This window comes from Melanerpes formicivorus, unplaced genomic scaffold (assembly GCF_026170545.1).
Source record: "Melanerpes formicivorus ecotype bairdi unplaced genomic scaffold, bMelFor1.0.p_v2 SCAF_2, whole genome shotgun sequence".
NCBI lineage: Eukaryota > Metazoa > Chordata > Aves > Piciformes > Picidae > Melanerpes > Melanerpes formicivorus.
Window position 1 is genome coordinate 9,375,339 of NW_027142354.1, and position 20,316 is coordinate 9,395,654.

The window sequence follows — 20,316 nt, forward strand, 5'->3', positions numbered from 1 at the left end:
GTGCTTTTGGCAGCCCTGGCGCTGTTCCCTCGCGGACATGGACATGGACACGGACACACACGCGGAGTTTGTACTGGGTCTGGCAGCCAGATCCATTTGCTGATGGCGCTCCCCTGTGCAATCTGTTGCGTGCGTTTTTCAGCGGGGTGATACAAGCTCTAAAAAATAGAGCACGTTACTCTGCAGATCTGAGGCTGAGCTCAGTCGGGGCAGCTGGGCTTGATGCCGGCGCGGGGGAGCCTCTGCCCGGCCCGCACGGAGCCCCGCGGTCAAGGTGATGGGGCCGCCAGGCAGCTCGGCCGCGTCGGGAGCGGGGGTGGTTATGCCCGCCCAGCGCCGAGGGCTTCCTCGGTTGCTGTAGCTGCGGCTTTCTAAGCGCATGGCCTCGTCTCTTAAGCCGCCAAACTTCACCCTGATCTTTGATCGTACTTGGCTCATTTCACATGGTGTTGCCGTGCTGCCCATCTGCTTAGCAGAGCAACGCTCTGCTTGAGTGTTGTTAGCTACCAGTATTGAAAACTTGAGACCCATTCTTGAAATAACACTTCTCTGTCCCATACTTTCTTTTAGAACATGGCGTAAGACTGGCTAAAGAGCACTTCATTACTGTATAAATCTTGCATGTCGGTTTTTTCCTAACTGGCTAACAGTTGTGAAGTCTTATGGCACCGTATCAAATGTAGTTTTGAAGTCCAGATTGGACTTCCCTGCATTTTCATTAGGTAGAAGTGAGTTGTCATGTAAGCATGGTATTTCTTACTTTTGATTAATTGATACTGCATCTTATCCCATGCTCCACATTGCTCACTATTGAAACCCTCTTGCCTTCTGTTGGAGGTAACCTCTTGTCTCCTTCAAAACCTCTTGACTTCTGTTGAAGTCATGCTCATGGCCCTACAGCTGTCTCAGTATCCCTTGATAATTTTTTATATTCTCTTGTCATTCCACTAGTGTGACTTCATAGACTTACTGAAACTGTGTGGCTCCTTCCTTAAGAGCTCTGGATTATCTCATTTCTGCAGCCTGGTCACTAAACTCTTTCAGTGCATTCAGTCTTAAAAGATTATGTTTGCATTGTCCTTTGCTGTGTGCTTTATGGAGACCTATAATGTCCAGCATTTTGTATTAGAATAATTTAATTCCTTATGTAGAATAACCTCATTGCAGGTATTTCAAAGTGTGTGTAACTGTATGTATAAACTTGAATAGTAAGTATGTATCTGTGTATTGCTTTTGGATGCCTGCCAAGTCAGCTGGTTGGTCATTGTATGTCCATTATTTCTGATGTTTACAGGTAAACCAAGAAATGCATGTTTTCAGTTCTGGTTTGAAAAAGGTAATACTAGTTCTCAGACTCCTGCCACTCCACTCTTTGAGAACCACTTCAGTTTAAAAGAATAAGAATGTTGTGGATAAAGAAAGAGGAGGTCAAATTGCTCTTTAAGACTTGGAGCAAGTCAGCTGGGAATGGACCATAGCCAGCTAGGGGGATTGAGGTTTGTGTGGTGAGTGTTTGGAGACGGACCTTAATCAAATAGAACTTAAGACATGCTGCATTGGTTTCACCTCATGTATGAGTAATAGTGGTTTTTCAGTATGTTTGTGTTGTATCAGGTGAAATTAGTTTCATTAGGTAACAAATGAGATTCACCTTCAGATTCCTGGAGGCAACTAAAAATATGCTTGAATATACAGAGACAGATTAGTCCACTAGCAGGATATGAGTAACTTGCATTTGCTCAAGTGGCTATTACTCGTATCCTGTGAAAGGACAGTCCTTTTCATGGTGCCAGGTCCTATTTCATAAGCTTCATTGACTTGCACCAGTACAAATCAGAACAGAAGATGACTCTAAATCTCAACACTTTAAAATACGAATCATCAGACAGTTTGAGTGAACCAAACCTGGGTTGCTGGTTTTTCCTCCTCGGCAGCAGTCATGCTAGTAGTTTTCCCTCTTGTGGTTTCATTTTAGTCACTTTAAGTATGTTAGAGCATGTGGGAAAACCAGTAAATGCTGAAATCTTACACTTAGTTAAGTGCAGAGTCAAAGAATGCAGAAATGGGAAGAGAAGATGATAGTTTGGAAGCATCTGAGCTACACAGCTATGTGTTTGTATGGTGGTTGGTATGTGTTTTGCCTTCAAAAAAAGAGACCTGAACAACTATATAAGTTAAATCTTAAAGAAAGGCAGTACTTAGTAGGAAATCAGATTTCCTTCAGGTGAAGCTAAAGCAAATAACTTCTGCTCAAGGTACTGCTAGCTAGGCAAATAAAGGTTGATTGCTTAGTAGTAGAGTTCACAGCATTTTCCACATCAAGGGCTTTTTAATTTAAATTTTTAAGTGTTCATGTGATAACTCATGTTCTGTTATCACATCCTCATGAAACTACTTTGCTTACAGTAGAAGAGGAGAAAATAAATACAGTTTCTCAAAGGAAACTGTCAGGATTTCTGCCTTGTTTGGTCATGTTAATAGAGATCTGGCTAAATAAATTTACTTGTCCTAGTCTGAGTGAATGAACTCAGTTTTGGGCTGTCTTTCTAGAAAGGAGCAACCCTCTTAGCCCTAGGTAGTGAGGAGGACGGAGAGCTGTATTTGAGTGTGATGTCAGTTCTGTGAATGGTAATGTCTTGGGGACCCATATAGCCGTAATTCATACCACGTTCCTCTGTCTGGGGATAGGACTAGGGAACTACTAGAGGGCAAAACTGTGTGTCCTAGGCTCTCAAATAAAAAAGCTGTAGCTGGGTCTTTCATCTTGTTCAGTACTGAGAATAAGCTACTTGGTCTCCCTGCCAAAAAATCCCTCTTTGCAATACATTGTGCAGCATATAGTTGGGATGAACAAAGAACCCAGATCTAGTAGAGACTGCCTGTCTGGGGGATTGCAATGATGATTTATTTTCCCTTCCAAAGCAGTAAAATTCACATCTTGAGCCTTCTCTTATTACCACACTGTATTTTAAAATTAATATCAATTAGGACAGCAGATCTTTCTCCTGCTCCTGTCCTGCTTAGTAACTTTCCCCCTGTGTTTCAATCTGTGACCAAATCAGCTCAAAACTGTGGTTTGGTGAACACTGGCTGTGCCAGAAGCCATTTCACATACTTAAGCTGGTCACATGATAGTAAGAAAGTGCAGTGATGGAACATAATATGGAAAGCATTGGGTGGGAAATGGGTATAATTCAGTGTCATTCTTTACAGTGTTTCAGTTCATTTGCAAGCCAACACTTTTTACTTCAACAAAATAACAGCATGTGTTGATATTATTACAACTGAATTATTCAAATAATTCTTCATGGAAACCATTTTGATCTCTGGGAGAGATCTGTGTTCTTTTTATGACCTTAACTTTCTTGCTATGCTCAGTTCAGCAGCACCTTTGCAGAATGAGTACAGGTCTGCCTCCAAGTGTTTTCTTTGTGAGCATTAGCAGTTGGTTAATTTTGTGGTCATCCCAGATAACTCCAGTGAGACTTTGTGTACTGAGTCTTGCACGTGTGCAGGCATGCAAGATTTTCAGAGGAGGTGCAGTGCTACTTAGAATTATCAAGGTTGAGACACTGATCTCTGATGGTTTGGTTTTTTTAAATAACTCTGAATATATTTTTCCATCTATCTCTTTCTGTCTGTAAATGATTTCTCAGAAATGTAGTTTCTGATTCATGCGTGCATCACACTCATTGTTAACTGATGAGTCCCTTTGCCATGAGAAAGAAAACAAGCAGTACCACACATCACTTCTATTACAGTTTACTGCTGGGAAAATTTCCACCAGTTATTGGTGCATCTGTTCACTTCGCCCCTTCAATCAACTGTCTCTTTTCCGACTCAGTAATCTATTCAAACTTACTGCCATCATCCAAACAGACCTTCTTCTTTCAAACTTCAGAGCTGCATGCTGAGCAGTCTTGTGATATACCTCTTAGAGAAGTCAATCATCTTTGTATTTCTTTAGTGCTTGCTGGAAGGTCTTCCCTAAAGTTGTTTACAGGACCTCCCAAAGACTCAGTTCTTCCATGATATCCAAGGAAATATGCCTTCTATTTGTTTTTCTTTTGCAAAGAACAACTTTTTGTCATGCTGTGCAGTAGCTTTGCTGTGCATGTTGAAAGAAACTTCATGTTTCCCCTTCCTGTCAGTGCTTAGAGAATCACAGAATGATTTGCGTCAGAAGGGACCTTTAAAGATCATGTAGTCCACCCCACCCCCTGCCACAGGCAGGGACATACTGCACTAGATCAGGTTGCTTAAATCCCCATCCAACCTGACCTTGAATACTTCCAGTGAAGGGGTATCCATAGCTTCCCTGGGCAACCTGTTCCAGTGTGAATTTGCTGAATCATGTTTAGCTGTGACATCTGGAAATTCATTTTGTAGTCCCGCTGCAATAATTAATAATCATAAAGTGCTTAAAATTTGAATCTGTGGATTACTGGGAACCAAATGGAGGTTGCTAAGAAAGCTCATAATTTTCTGTAGTTGATGTTGAGCATGTAGGTGCCACAGATGTAGGTCCCAGTAGTAAACAGAACACCGGAGCTGTCAGATGACATTGTCTTTATCATTTGAACAATCTCTTGCATTATTCCTTAGACTGGAATAAACCTTTCTTTGTGTCCTACTGAGAGATGCACAGCAGGGTGGGTATTTTTTGTGTTGGTTGGTTGTTTTTTTGTATTGGGGGTGTTTTTTGGGAGTGGGGAGGGGGGGTATTAAGGTTTATGTTGAGACTAGTTAAATCCATTACATTTAGTAAGGACAAAGAATGTGAATTTGATAGAATCGATGCTACCTGTAGCAACCTTGACTGCTCTCTGACTGTGGTGTCCAGCCTCTGACAACACGAAGCATGCTCTTCTCTATTCTTGTGCAGAGATGGTTAAATCAGCAAATATGTGAATCAAGACCAGTGAAAATCAGACAGTATGAACTACCACTTCTATATTGAATGTAGACCAAATGATAAAAGGCTTAGAATTCAGAGCGTATCAGTAGACTGTCCTGTTCAAACAGTTCACTGACTGAACATAGGTTAGTAATACATGTGATGGAGTTCTTTTTTCCCCCAGAATATTTTGCTAATTAGAAAATTAGCTTCAAAGATTAGCAAAACCAAACCAAAACAAAAAAACCCAAACAAACAACCAAACAAAAATCATTCTGAGACATTAAATCATGGTCACTGTTCAAATTCTGGTTCCTTTGTAATATTTAATTCTTTATTTAGAAGTATTTTTTAAATGTAGTGTCGTTTGAAACATTGAACTGCTGTTAGAAGTCTCTGGGTTTGTCCTGGTTTTGCTGTGACAGAATCCCAGGCCAGCCACGGGCTGCAAGCCATCAATAGTTCTGAATCAGTCAGGACAGCTGACTGGAGTTTGCTCATAGGTGTATCCCACACCATGAGCATCACAGTATAAAGGAGGAAGTTTGCTAAGGAGAGAGGAGCTTCCTGCTAGGGCTTCCTCCTTGGGCTTCCTCCTTATGCTTTTTCCTGTTCTTGGGGACTGCATTCCTGGATATTGTGACTGCTGCATTTTTGCTGGACTGAGTATAACTCTGTATGTCCTGTATTGGCATTGGTATCAATTTGGTTATTTCATTAAATTAATGTTTGTTTCAACCTATTTCCCAATTCCCTTTCTCTGCTGGGTGGTGGAGTAACAGCTCTATTTTAGTCCCAGATATGGGCTAAAGGTAGAGAACTTTTGAGCATATCAGAATGAACTGATGTGTTTGTCAACCCTTTTTTCATTCAAGTCTCTATCATTCTCTTCTACTTGATTCTTACATATTTTTTCTGTTGATAGGTTTTTGAGAATTGAAAAATTATAGAATTGCTTAGGTTGGAAAAACCTTTGAGATAGAATAGAATAGAATAGAATAGAATAGAATAGAAAGAATAGAATAGACCAGGTTGGAAGAGACCTTCAAGATCATCGCGTCCAACCCACCAACCAATCCAACCCACCTAAACAACTAACCCATGGCACCAAGCACCCCATCAAGTCTCCTCCTGAAAACCTCCAATGATGGCGACTCCACCACCTCCCCAGGCAGCCCATTCCAATGGGCAATCACTCTCTCTGTATAGAACTTCTTCCTAACATCCAACCTAAACCTCCCCTGGTGCAGCTTGAGACTGTGTCCTCTTGTTCTGGTACTGGCTGCCTCCCTTCAGGTAGATGTAGAGAGTAATAAGGTCACCCCTGAGTCTCCTCTTCTCCAGGCTAAGCAATCCCAGCTCCTTCAGCCTCTCCTCATAGGGCTTGTGTTCCAAACCCCTCACCAACTTTGTTGCCCTTCTCTGGACTCGTTCCAGCAAGTCAACATCCTTCCTAAACTGAGGGGCCCAGAACTGGACACAGGACTCAAGGTGTGGCCTAACCAGTGCTGTGTACAGGGGCAGAATGACCTCCCTGCTCCTGCTGGCCACACTGTTCTTGATGCAGGCCAGGATGCCATTGGCCCTCTTGGCTGCCTGGGCACACTGCAGGCTCAAATTCAGCCTACCATCAACCAGCACCCCCAGGTCCCTCTCTACCTGGCCGCTCTCCAGCCACTCTGACCCCAGCCTGTAGCACTGCATTGGGTTGTTGTGGCCAATGTGCAGAACCTGGCACTTGGATGTGTTAAATCTCATGCTGGTAGAGCCTCTCTACCCTCCAGCAGATCAACTCCTGCCCCCAGCTTGGTGTCATCAGCAAATTTACTGATGATGGACTCAATGCCCTCATCCAGATCACCAAATCCAACTGTTAGCATAGCACTGTCATGTCCACCCAAAAAAATAAAGCTAGGCTGATGTAAACAGTAGAAAGAAATCTGAAAGTCTCAACAATTTCTGAGTGGTCTTTCAGTTCAGCCTTGCTGGCACATTTGTTGTTTGTGTTATTGTGAATGTTGGAAAACAAATTCTGTTTGCAGAAATACTTGGATAGGCTCTTTGAGCAGCTGTTCAAGTATGTACAGCCACAACAGAAAGAAAAAGATTGCAATGTGGAGTCAAGGCTTCGGGATAAAGTTAGCAGATAAAATGTAATTGCCCAAGCTGGGTGTTGGCCAGCACGTAGAAAAGGTAATGCTGCTGGTGTGCTAGAAAAGTGACAGAGGGTGTATTGATACATTTAACTTGGAGACAAATCACAAGCCTGCTAAAAGCTATAAACACAAATAGAGTGAATTCCAGAGAGCTGTAAAACTGTGAGATCTGTTGCTTTCAGTGAAGCTCCTAACATCAGGAGGCAAAGATATGGCTTTGTATATAAAAGTAGTGTTTCTGAAGGAAAAAGCTCTGATGTGCTATAATGCAAACAGGCTTTTTGATGTTTGGAGGTTTGAGAGGTATTTTGTGCTTCTTTGCTTCATTAGGGTTAGAGCTGATGGCTTTAGTTTTGCTAAGTTGACTCTTAAGTTCTTTACACTCTACGAAGAATTAAACTGATAAACAGCTACCAACAGAAGGCAGCAGTGATATTAGTCATGCCTGCCTAGTGGTGCTAATTTTCTGTATTGCTTAAATGTTGTGAGAGAAACATGAGAAATGCACTGTGGGAGGCTTAATACTGCACGTAACTTCCAGTGTTTCTAAAGTAGAAGTAGTGTACTGTATGCAATGTGTTTGCTATTTCAGTGCTCCTTGGTAACAAACTTGCAGCTTGTGGTCTATCATACTTCTTAAAAGTGTTTGCTTGGAGACATGCATCCCAGACAGCTTTCTGAAGTCTGGTTTTACGAAGTGTGAGTTTGGCTTTCCAGGCAACACAAGGAAAAGGGTGTTTGTGTCACCATTTTCTCCACTATGATCTGTTCTGAACCCCTTCCCAGAGCTCTGCATTCAGAGTATGTTAAACCATGTTACTTATGTTTGCTGGCATGCTACTTAACTGCTTTCACAGTTCCAAGGGATATCTTTACAAATGGCCAAACTCCCCAGTGTCAGCTTCTTTAGGTTGGCTGAAAAAAACTCTGTTGACCTCAAGCTGTTTCTTCACAGTAGTTAGGTACCCATTTCTGGTCACGATGCTGTAAAACATGCTAGTCCCCCTGTCTTCCCTTGGTCAGGACTAGAAAGTGCTAATATTTAAGTGAAACCCTGTTGAGACTGTCAGCTTGAAACACACTTTGGCAATTGTTAAAAACTTCTTGTAAGTCATCCTAACCTTGTTCAAAAAGAGCATTTTAGCCTACTTAATTATGGGGGAAACTGCAGTAACTTAAGTACCTGACTAGTTCTTGATGTAACTTGCAAAGCAAGACAAATGTCTCTGCTCTTCATTTTTTACTTTGTTCATGACATAAAATTTCTCCGGCAAATGTTATGGTTACAGGCATCCAAACTCTGTATAAGAGAAAGAATAAATCCTTCTTATTAGCTTCTGGGATAAAGCATTCTTTTGATTCTTCTGTGGATAGCCACCTCTCACTTTTCCCTCTTCCCTCCTCAAATCACTGTAAGATCATAAAGGCTCCTTGTCTTAATCTGTCACCTGCTAGGAAGAGGTATCATCCTGTGAAAGTTCCCGCTGCTGCAACGCTGAACGTAGTTTGGTCTAAGTGGTGTAGGAAGAGGAAGGTCAAAAGCAATAAGGGTTTAGCAGGCTCATCAAGAGTATTACTTATTATAGTAGCAATAAAGGGGCAAAATCCTTTCATTGCTCTTTAAACAGAATATCTTGGAATTTGAGTATCCTCCACAGTTATTTCAGAAAATGCGAGGTTTTGACAACCCATGTGAGTGCTGCGCAAGCTGATTCTGGGGAGCTGAGGACTTCATTCAAATGGTTCTGAAGCCAGGGAGAGTCATTACCTGGACATGCATGGGCTTTGTTCTAAACTAGGATGTTTGGTGTTACTTCTGGTGAAATGCTGTGAAAGGTGTACTGTTGCACAGGAGACCATTTGAAGAGATTGCTGTAAACTTCCCTGGCTCTAATTGCTCCTGAAAGGGGCGCATGTAAAGCTCCATTTCCCTTGTGAGTGTATGAAATCTTTCCCTTTGTAGCCAGCTTTGGCTTGTGAAGATGTAATGCCCTTCAGATTTTATCTCAGTGTTCCTCTGCTATCCCTGACCTAAGATAAGGGCAAAGTATTAACTGTAAGGCCTACTTAAAAAGATGGTCTATGCAGGTGCAGTTAGAAATGAAGCAGTGTCCTGGATGGTTTTCAGAACTCTCTGTGCTATGGCAGGCATTGCTTCATTCCCTGTTGCTTAAGAACCACTTTGAGATTGAATGTTTTGTTTTGAGCTGCTGGAATTGCAGATAAGCCAGACTAACTCTAAGTACTGCATAGTACTGTTTGAACTCTGCTCTTTAAAGTTAAATTGTAAGGTAGATTCATCCAAGCAGAAGGAATTAGCTTTAAGCTTGGTGGAGCTTTGTTCCAAAATAGTGAAAAAACCCCTAGTGTGTTGCACAGGTGCATATTCAATTAAAAACCTTCCAAAACAATTGAAGAAAGCAGGCACAGAACATCTAAGCCATCAAAATTTTGACAGGTGCAGAAAACACCTTAAGTACGCAGCCCTCTAGCCAGCTTTTAATAGCTTTTGGCTAAGTTCTTCCTTGTCTAAGTGCTTCTCCAAACAAGCGTTCTGTTAGGTAAGGTTAGCAGCCATTAGTCCTTGGGGGGTTATCTGTGCATGTGTCTTTATTATCAGACCTGGTTCAGTGAAGCACCCAGGTGGTCACCCAAATAGCTGTGTTTTCCAAACTTTGCTTATCCAAATGGTCCATGAGTGCAAAACTGAAGCTGGAGATCTCATAATTGTAGGCTTTCATGGAAGATTTCGTATTTCCTGCTTCCAGGCAGTATGGATGTACTGCAGGAACAGCTGCCTTCACAGTAATTCAGCAGTTGCATTTCTGATTCCAAATGGAGCTGAGAGAATAAAAGGGTGAGAGAGACTGGGCTCCTGTGAAATGCTGAAGAGTAATGTGATCCAGCTTGGGCTTTGCATGCAGGTTTGTCTCATTAAGAGAAGGGAGGGAGGAGAAGAATTCTGTACTCACTGCTTGCAGATTGTTTTAATGCTTCAGAGGATGTTCAAGCACACTAGCAGCAAGAAACAGAAAAACATGTGTGAGACATTCTGACCCTTTTACATGCTGCAGTTTATCACACTTGGTTTCTCTTCTTCCTGGAAGCACTAGTGAGCATACATTTCATGCCTTCATTTGGGAGCTAAAGCTAATTGAATACATTAGTACTGGCGGTAGCTCAGGGCCTTTCTTGAACTGAAGTTCTTTGTGTGTAAAAGGTGTATTGCTTTCCATGACCACTGGAAAAGAGACAAAGCAGAGAATTTACTGCACAGCTGAGAACTATAGCCTTAAAATGGTAGAGGAGTGAGGCTTTTACGTGAGGCAGTGTTAGCGTATGTTTCCAAGTGAGGTCAGTCTAAACATTCTGCTTAGAGTCAGTAAGGTGAAAGCTCTGAAGAAATGAGAATAGAATAAACCAGGTTGGAAGAGACCTTCAAGATCATCGCATCCAACCTATCATCCAACACCACCTAATCAACTAACCCATGTAACCAAGCACCCTGTCAAGTCTCCTCCTGAACACCTCCAGTGACGGCGAGTCCACCACCTCCCCAGGCAGTCCATTCCAATGGGCAATCACTCTCTCTGTGTAAAACTTCCTCCTGACCTCCAGCCTGAACTTCCCCTGGCGCAGCCTGAGACTGTGTCCTCTTGTTCTGGTGCTGGCTGCCTGGGAGAAGAGACCAACCTCTGCCTGTTTACAACCCCCCTTCAGGTAGTTGTAGAGAGCAATAAGGTCACCCCTTATCATATCAGCCAGCACCATCACATCAGAGAGATCAGCCAGCACCTTGCCTAGCAAATCATAGGAGATGGAAGGAGAGAAGAGGGATATATTCTGTCCTGTTCAGTGCACTACCTATGTCTCACTTCAGTTTATTTCAGAGTTCCCTCCTTGTCAGTCATGAATAAGTCAGTGATTACTCTGTATACCAGTGATGGCACATTTTTTTCCCCACCCTTGTTCTGTTATGTAGTCCTGCTCTCTTACTGGAAACCATAATTGCAGCTGTGGATCAAGGGCATGGTGACACAGATAATCTGGATTTGAAGCAGTTGTGCACTGGCTTGGAGACTTTTTTAAGGAGTATTTTGTGAGTTATAAATGCATCTCAGCCAAAGTAATGGAAAATAATAAGAGTAGTAACTCTAATTATGGTGGCGTGGGGGGGCTTGTGTTGAAGACATGCTGCAGGCATGAAGATAGATGAGCTGTTATTGGACTATGCTAGCTCAGTTTCATGAGTAATTGGAAGGTTTCATTATGATCTCTTCTGCTTCTTCCTCAATGCTAGTCAACTTAGACATGGTAGAAATGAAAGAATAGAATTTAATAGAATTAACCAGGTTGGAAAAGACCTTTGAGATCATCAAGTCCAACCCATCACCCAACACCATCTAATCAACTAAATCATGGCACCAAGTGCCTCATCCAGTGATGGTGACTCCACCACCTCCCTGGGCAGCCCATTCCAATGGCCAATCACTCTTTCTGTGAAGAACTTCTTCCTAACATCCAGTCTAAACCTCCCTTGGCACAGCTTAAGATTGTGTCCTCTTGTTCTGTCATAGGTTGCCTGGGAGAGCAGACCAACCCCCACCTGGCTACAACCTCCCTTCAGGTAGTTGTAGACAGCAATAAAGTCTCCCCTGAGCCATCTCTTCTCCAGGCTAAGCAACCCCAGCTCCCTCAGCCTCCCCTCACAGGGCTTGTGCTCCAAACTGGCTTGTACAGACAGTGTGCTGCATGCAAGCTGAAGTGCAGCAAATTGTCAGCATTGAATTAGAGCTTACTTGTACCAACTGAAAACACACAAATCCATGGGCCCTGATGAGGTGCATTCACGTGTGCTCAGAGCTGGCTGATACTGCTGCTGAGCCTCTCTCCATTTTTGAAAAGTCATGGAGAGCAGGAGAAATGCCTGATGACTGGAAGAAAGCCAATGTCACTCCAGTCTTCAAGAAAGAAGACCCAGGCAATTACAGGTCAGTCAGCCTCACCTCCATCCCTGGAAAGATGACATAGCATCTCATTCTGAAGGTCATCTCTAACCACATGGAAGCAAAGAGGGTTACCAGGAGTAACCAAGGGGAGATCTTGCTTGACTAATGTGATAGCCTTCTACGAAACTTTGACCAAATGGGTAGACAAAGGAAGATCTGTGGATGTCATGTATCTTGACTTCAGTAGAGCTTTTGATACTGTCTCGCATAACATCCTCATAGAAAAGCTCAGGAGATGTGGCATAGACAGCTGCTCAGTGAGGTGGATTGAAAACTGGCTCTACAACAGAGTTCAGAGGGTTGTCATCAGTAGCACAGAGTCAACTTGGAGCCCTGTGGCCAGTGATGTTCCCGAGGGATCAGTACTGGGTCCACTTTTGTTCAATATCTTTATCTATGACCTGGGTGAGGGGACTGAGAGTACCCTCAGCAAGTTTGCTGATGATACAAAACTCAGGTGGTTGGCTGACACCCCATCGGGCTGTGCAGCCATCCAACATGACCTGGACAGGCTGGAGAGCTGGGTGCAGGCAAACCTCATGAAGTTTAATAAGGACAAGTGCAGGGTCCTGCATCTGGGGAGGAATAACAGCAGGCACCAGTACAGGTTATGGGATGTCCTGCTGGTGGCCAGCAAGTTCTTCATAGGACAGCAATGTGCCCTTGTGGCCCAGAGAGCCAATAGTGTCCTGGGGTGCATCAAGAAGGAGGTTCTTCTACCTCTCTACTCTGCCCTGATGAGACCACACCTGGAATACTGTGTCCAGTTTGGGGCTCCCCAGTTCAAGAGAGACAGGGATCTGCTAGAGAGAGTCAGAAAGATGATTAGGAGACTTGAGCATCTCCGCTATGGAGAAAGACTGAGGGACCTGGGGCTGTTTAGTCTTGAGAAGAGAAGACTGAGAGGGGATCTCATCAATGTCTATAAATATCTGAGAGGTGAGTGTGAAGTGGAGGGGGCAATCTCTTTTCAGTGGTGCACAGTAATGAGACAAAGAACAATGGGTTCAAACTTGAACACAGAAGGTTTCACCTCAATATGAGGGGAAACGTCTTCCCAGTGAGGGTGACAGAGCACTGGAACAGGAGCAGGCTGCCCAGAGAGGTTGTGGAGTCTCTTCTGTAGACTTTCAGAATGTGCTTGGATGTATTCTTGTGTTACCTACCCCAGGTGATCCTGCTTTTGGCATGAGGGCTGGACTCAATGATCTCTGGAGGTCCCTTCCAACCTCTAACAGTCTGTGATTCTGTGAAATTGGGCTTGGGGAGTTAAAAAAAACCAGAATCTGGAGGAAGGGATTTTCCAAACTAGAATGGGATGCATTCACTGGGTGATCCATGTAGTTTGTCTGCTTGGCCTACTCAGGAGAAAGATATGATCTTTGACAGGATAGCACCTGGATGCTCCTATCTTCACTAATAATTGGGTCTGAAGTTCTGGTTCATGGAGATACAAGTCTGACTTGAAGTATCTAAGCTACCTGATTAATGTCAAATAGATGCTTAAGCCACCTACAGAATTCAATGTTCTGGTTTTCTGAGTTGAAAAATGGGATCTGTAAAACGTGATCATCTACTGAAGACACATAGCTATTAAATCATAATTACATTGAAGAGATGGAATGCAGAATACAGTTAGAACCTCTAACTAGGCAGACTCTACAAGCTCATTTAATTTCCCAGTGGAATAGCAGCAGAATAGATCTTCCCTTCCCCCATTGCCAGCAATGCACATCATTAAATATGTACTTAGTAGCTGGCAAAACAGATTGGAAGTTAAACTAACTTTGCTAATAATGGGCTGGAATACTCATAATGAAAATGCAAAGTACCTTATTTAAATGTTGGCCCCTTGACAGAATCTGCAGCACAAGCCTCACAAGATTGTCACTAATCTTTTTGTAGGTGCCCTGTAGCCAAAAATGTGCTGATGTCTGGCTTTGCACAGACTGGAGACCTGGGAGATTATATGTTTTGAATAGGATCAAATGACTAGAAGGGAAAAGCACTCTATACTTAGCTGTCTTGTCCTACAGACAGACAAATATTTTGCATGTGACCTTGTTAACAGCATGAGTTAAGAGCAACACTACAAAGTGGAGGCAGAGTTACTGACGCGTAGATCATCACTGAGGATCTGTGTTTTTCTGGTCATCTGCTTAACTTTCCCCCCCACACCCTCCCCATTCTCCCACTTAGACTTAGTGACTTCACTCTTCATGCTGACTGTAGGTCAGATAGAGAGCTGAGGGTGAGAAAATATAAGAAAGCTAGAAGATTCCAGTCTCCTGGTCTGGTTCTCTTCCACATCAGAAAGGCAAATCATTTTGATACAGAATTTACTTTTCACCATCACTAGCATGTGGTCCTTTTCTCTTAGTCATTTGTTCTCCTTTCCTACTGTAAAGTCTGTCCTGGCATATTCCTCAGACACCATGCCTTTGAATATCTTTCCAAATTATCACAGAATTCTAGAATCATAGAATGGACTGGTTTGGAAGGGGCAACCTGTTCCAGTGTTCCACCACCCTCATAGTAAAGACCTTCTTCCTAATGGCCAATCTAAATCTACCCTTCTCTAGTGTAGAACGATTGCCCCTTGTCCTTGTGCTACTTGCCTTTATAAGCAGTCCCACCCCAGCTTTCTTGTAGGCTCCCTTCAGGTACTGGAGGGCTGCTATAAGGCGTCCTCAGAGCCTTCTCTTCTTCAGGCTGAACACCTCCAAGTTTCTCAGCCTGTCTGTAGGGGAGGTGCTCCAGCCCTCTGGTAATTTTCATCACCCTCCTCTTTTCATGAGGTCCATGTGCTTCTGTTGGAGGCCCGAGAGCTAGACACAGTACTCCAAATGAGATCTCATCAGAGCAGAGCAGTAGAATCACCTCTCTTTATGTGCTGGCCATGCTTCTTTTGATGCAGGCCAGGATGTGATTGGCCTTCTGAGCTGCCTGTATTGCTGGCTTATGTCCAGTTTTTTGTCCACCAGTAACTGTAACTCCTTCTCTGCAGGGCTGCTGTATCACATCATCTGCCAGGCTATACTGATAATGAAGATTGCCCTGATCCAGGTGCAGGACCTTGCACTTGGTCTTGTTGAACCTCATGACTATCACCTGGGCCCACTTCTCCAGCTTGTCTAGGTCCCGTCCCTTTGTCATATCAACTGCACCACTCAGCCCGGTGTCATCTGCAAACTTGTTGAAGGTGCACTTGATCCCACTGTCTGTATCATCAATGAAGATACTTAACAGTACCAGTCCCAGCATGGACCACTGAGGGATACCACTTGTCACTCATCTCATCTGGAGATAGAGCTATTGACCACTACCCTCTGGATGAGACCATTCAGACAATTCCTTATCCACCAAGCAGTCCACACATTAAATCCATATCTTTCCAACTTAGAAGGATGTTCTTGGAGACTATGTCAAAGGCCTTGCCAAAGTCCAGATAGATTGCTCTTCCCTTGTCCACTGATGTAGTCACTCTATTGTAGAAAGCCACTGCATTGGTTAGGCAGGACTTGCCCTTAGTAAAGCCATGCTGTCTGCCTGCAATCACCTCCTTGTCAGAGCTTCTAGGAGGATCTGTTCCATTATACTCCCAGGCACAGATGTTGGTAGTTCCCAGGGTCCTCCTTTATACCCTTTGTAAAAACTGGTCTAATGTTTTTCTTCTTCCAGGGACTTCACCTGGCTGACAGGACTTTTCAAACATCATGGAGAGTGGCTTGGCAACTACATGAGCCTGTTGCCTTAGGACTCTGGGATGCATCTCCTCAGGTCCTGTAGAATTTTGTATGTTCAGGTTCCTCAGGTGTTCATGAACTATGAACAGGCTGACTACCTCACTACAGATTAGTTCTATTCTGTTGCAATGCACACCCATGCCTTCAACTCAGCTGATTTCCACAATTGCAGTCTTATTTGCCTCTTCTCTATTTTAGATAGACTTTAAATTTTCCTCTCCTGCAGCTTCCACATCTCAGTACAGCAGATTCTCACCAATGCTGCTTTCAGCAGAAGCTTGATATTAACTGCAGTTGATGTCCCCTATAACTACAGTTAATGTGCCCTACAAATACAGCTTTCACTGTCTCTGTGTGAGTGGCTTACGAAATGCCTCACAAATACCCAGTCCCTAGCTCAAGTCAGTAGAATTCTTAGTTTTCCCCAGATAATCACCCCAAACCATTTCTTATTTGAGGAAGATGAAGCTAGTATAATGACTATCACCATGCAAAGGTACATGTTCTACCAAACAGCACCTATTTGATGTGTTTCAGCCAGGCATATGTATTACCTTTGGCTAGAAGGAGAAAATAGGTACTGAAACTTAAATTTTCTGTGTAAACCTCATTTTATTCTGGACTTGGAACACTGCAAATGACAAAACCATAAGGCTTGTAGAAGTCAGCATCTTTCCTTGGTGAACTGGTAAGGCGCTGCCAGTAGAAGCTTGGTTGGCTTTAATACTGTTGCTCTAAAGTTTGGTTCTTGTTCCCAAATCCATCTTCTTTTCAGAAGGAGCTCAGCCCCTTGTGAGCAAGCACAAGTGGGAAATAAATGAGCAAAACTTTCTGTCCCATGTTGCTCTTACGGTTGGAAGCTGATAAAATAACACAGGACTGTCTGAGCCACACACAGAGACAGAAGTGTAAGGAGCAGAGATCAAATAATATGGAGCAGCATGGTAGTAAAAAGAAAAGCATGTAAAAATATGAATGCCAGACAGATGGTTTGAGGGGGAGTGCAGCTAATCTATGGGAAATCAGAACAGTTGGATCACGGGTTTAAAATTTTTTAAAGGGGGGAAGTGGCAATTTCTTCGGACCAGATAAGGAGAGAGCAAAATAAGCCCCAGTGAAGTGAGGAAATACTGTTTTCTTAGACATTACTCATGTAGTGCTATCAGACATCACAAATCTAAGTAGCCCATCTGACTTGAATGCTGAAAAAAGCCCCAAACTTCTTTGAAAGCAAGGGTGTGTGTCATCTCCACTTCATTCTGCCATCCTTGAGGGTGAAAAATAGAAATGCTGTCTTAGAGGCTTGATATCCATCAATACATGTCTGTGGGCAAACCTCATAGAAGCAGGGGCAGAGGTTGGTGGAAGGTGCCCAGTGAATAAGAGGCCACAATGCACATAAGAGTTGGCTATCTGTCCCTTCTGGGAAGAGGAGTACTTGTTCTTTGGAGGGAGGGGAAGATGAAAGAATTAAGACTGTTTTCTCTGTCACTTCTCTCTCACTTGTATCAAATGTAAAATCTACAAACATAGAAGTTAAAATGGAACCAGGGAAGAGCTGGGCAAATAGTCAATTTTGCTGTCTCTGTTTAAAGGATGTTTCCACAAATTAAGACATGAAAATAATAATAATAATAAAAGGAGCTGTCTGCCAGCAGTGTATCTTGCTGCTTGCTTTGAGTGGAAAGCCACGCCTGAAAGCATGACCAACTGAGAGTCGATGAAGTCAAGCTGGTGGTGATTGTCCTTCATCGCCAGTGACAGGCTCTGAAAATGCAACCTACCAGAGATGGCTTTCAAAGAGCAGTGTACACTGCTTGAAAAGATATCTGGGAGAGGTGAAAGGAAGATGGGTGTGCTCTGTGATGGGTTTTTATATGAGTCTGTTATAAGATGCAGAGAGGAGGAGTGAACTATTTTTCTTCTTTTTTTAGCTAGCATAGAATCATGAAGGCTGGAAAAGATGTCTAAGATCATCAAGTCCAGCCTTCTACCCAACACCTCCATGACCACTAGACCATGTCCCAAAGTCCCACATCTGCTTGTTTGTTTAACATCTCCAGGGACAGTGACTCCACTACTTCTCTCAGCAGCCTGTTCCAATGCCCCACCACTCTTGCAGTAAAGAAACTCTTACTAATATCCAACCTAAACTTCCCCTGGTGCAGCTTGAGGCCATTACATCTTGTCCTGTCATTAGTTACTTAGGAGAAGAGGCCAATATTGGCCTCACTACAACCTCCTTACAGGTAGCTATACAGAGCAATAAGGCCTCCTCTCAGCCTCCTCTTCTTCAGGCTAAGCAATCCCAGCTTCCTTGTAAGACATGCTCTTCAAACGCCTCAGCAGATTTGTTGCCCTTCTTTGTACCCACTCCAGCACCTCAGTGTCTGTCTTGTGGTGCCCAAAACTGGACACCAGTAGTTGAGGTGCAGTCTCACCAGTGCTGAGTACAGGGGCACAATCACTTCCTTCTGAAGGCATGAATGGGTTTACAGGAAAGGTGCTAGAGTTTGTTGAGGGTTTTTGAGGGGGTGGAGGATGCAGAATAAATACTCTGTGTGTAACTTAATGCCTTCTAGGGGAAGTCAACTAACAGAGCTCTTAGATTCCAGTGTGCAACAGATCAGAAATGAACTTGGAGTGTCAGCCATCAAAATACACAGAGAAACCTCTTTAAGGAAGCATGAATTATGCATGAGGCACTTGGAAGTTGCTCAGGGTTAATGGTGTTGACATGTCACAGGTGATCTGTGCATCAGTAGTGGTGGTCTGGTGGTGCCTTTTTGCTGTGTAGTGGGGGTTGTGTTTCCTGGGCTGCAGGAGGATGTGAAGATTGAAAGAAAGCAGACCTGTGTCTCTGGCTTGGGTTGATCAGCACATGGAGAGTATAGTTGTACAGAACTAAGCAGGGCCACAAAATCGGGAATCAAAAGGAATGGTCTTCTTTCCATGCAATTGGAGACCTCTTTGTGCAGCAAAGTTAATCACCTTCAGGCAGGAGACATTTCAAGCTGCTATGGCACCTTTCCAGGAGCTAATAAGAACTTGAAACAGAGCCCAAGCCCTAAATTCACTTTATTTAGGCTCAGAGAGGCAGCTTTTCTTACTGCTGTAATTCAACAAGAAAAAGCTTATAATCTTTTGTTTCTAGCTTTGAAACTGAGAGATCCTTTGTGTTAGTTAACAGGTAAGATGAGGACCAAACCCTCTTCTCATTCTGGATTTACTTTGACATCACTCCTGATCTCCAGCAGAGATTATTGTGCCTACTAGCAGGGAGCGAACAGAGTTTGTCTCATAGTAGCGTCCTACACATTTCACCTCTAAAACTAGTCTGCAGCATGTGGTTACAGATGGATCATAACTTTGAAAACCCTGCCAGTAGGTTCAAGCTACTGTCCCACAAATCCATCAGTCACTTGAAATAGCTTATTTTTCATTGAGAGAGGCTGGTGATGTTTGCCAGCTCCTCTAAAATAACAGAGCTAGAAGATACCTTCAGCAGCATGGCAGTTGCTTCATAAACCAATATACGTGTTGAGTACCATCACTTGATCTTCTTTATACTCAAAGGATGGTGACTGCCTGGAAGACTTCATTTTGTTGAAAGCAGCTGGCCTGTTAGCAAGACCAGCTACCAGTATGGTTGTGTGAGATTGGGCCCCATATTTTGTAACTAATTGAACCTTTCCTAATTTCCCAGCGTGAACAAGAAGGGAACGTTGTTTTTTTCACTATCTGACCCCATTTTGGCAGCTTGAGGCCCAGTAAATCATAAAGTAAAGCCCGTGTTGTTAAGACTCATTCAGCTGAAGCTCTGTGTCTCTTTCAAAAGCATTTAACTTACTGATTTATAGCTTTCATTTTAGATACTTGTTTTTCATTTTGCAAAATTTAAAACAAGGAAGAGTAAAGTGGCAGCTGGCCAAGAAAGCTGAATTCTCAGGTAAACCAACACCAAAATCCTGTGCTGTTGAAAGAATTAAATGGTACTTCTTCTCACAAATTAGTAAGTACACCTAATTCAACCAGTCAGTATTTATTTACACTGTCTTGACTGCTGGTCTGTAATTTATGATGTTTCTAGAGATACACATTACTCTATGCACTTGGAAAAAAAAATGAACAAAGTTAAGATGCTTTCCCCCTTTGTATTTATCCTGATGATAATTAAAAGGCTTTCAAGTAAGACTTAGGTAAAGCTTTCTTCCTTCTGTCCCTCTCTCCAGTGAGGCCTGTTCTGCCCCACTTCATGGTAGCAAATGAAAGGAAGAGAGGAACTGAGCCTTCCAGTTTCATGAGGAGCTGAGGCAGGATTAGAAACTGGAGAAGTAAGACCAGGAACTTTTATGTGTTGCTAAGAAAAGCTGAGAGTTTTTGAAACAGCGTGTGTAGAATGTGAGCCAAAAAAAAAGTGTAAACTTTTTGAAAGATCTAGCTTCTGTTCCTAGGCATGGTAGAAATAAAGAACTAATTGAGCAATAAAATATGCTTAATGGAGTTGG

The 20,316-nt window shown here is 43.1% G+C and overlaps 1 protein-coding gene across 3 annotated transcripts in view; it reads left to right on the forward strand.

Moving 5' to 3' along the window:
- The window catches only part of PDE7B (phosphodiesterase 7B), a 219,955-nt gene that overhangs the window by 106,420 nt on the left and 93,219 nt on the right, over positions 1–20,316 (forward strand). The gene's annotated exons all lie outside the window — the stretch shown is intronic.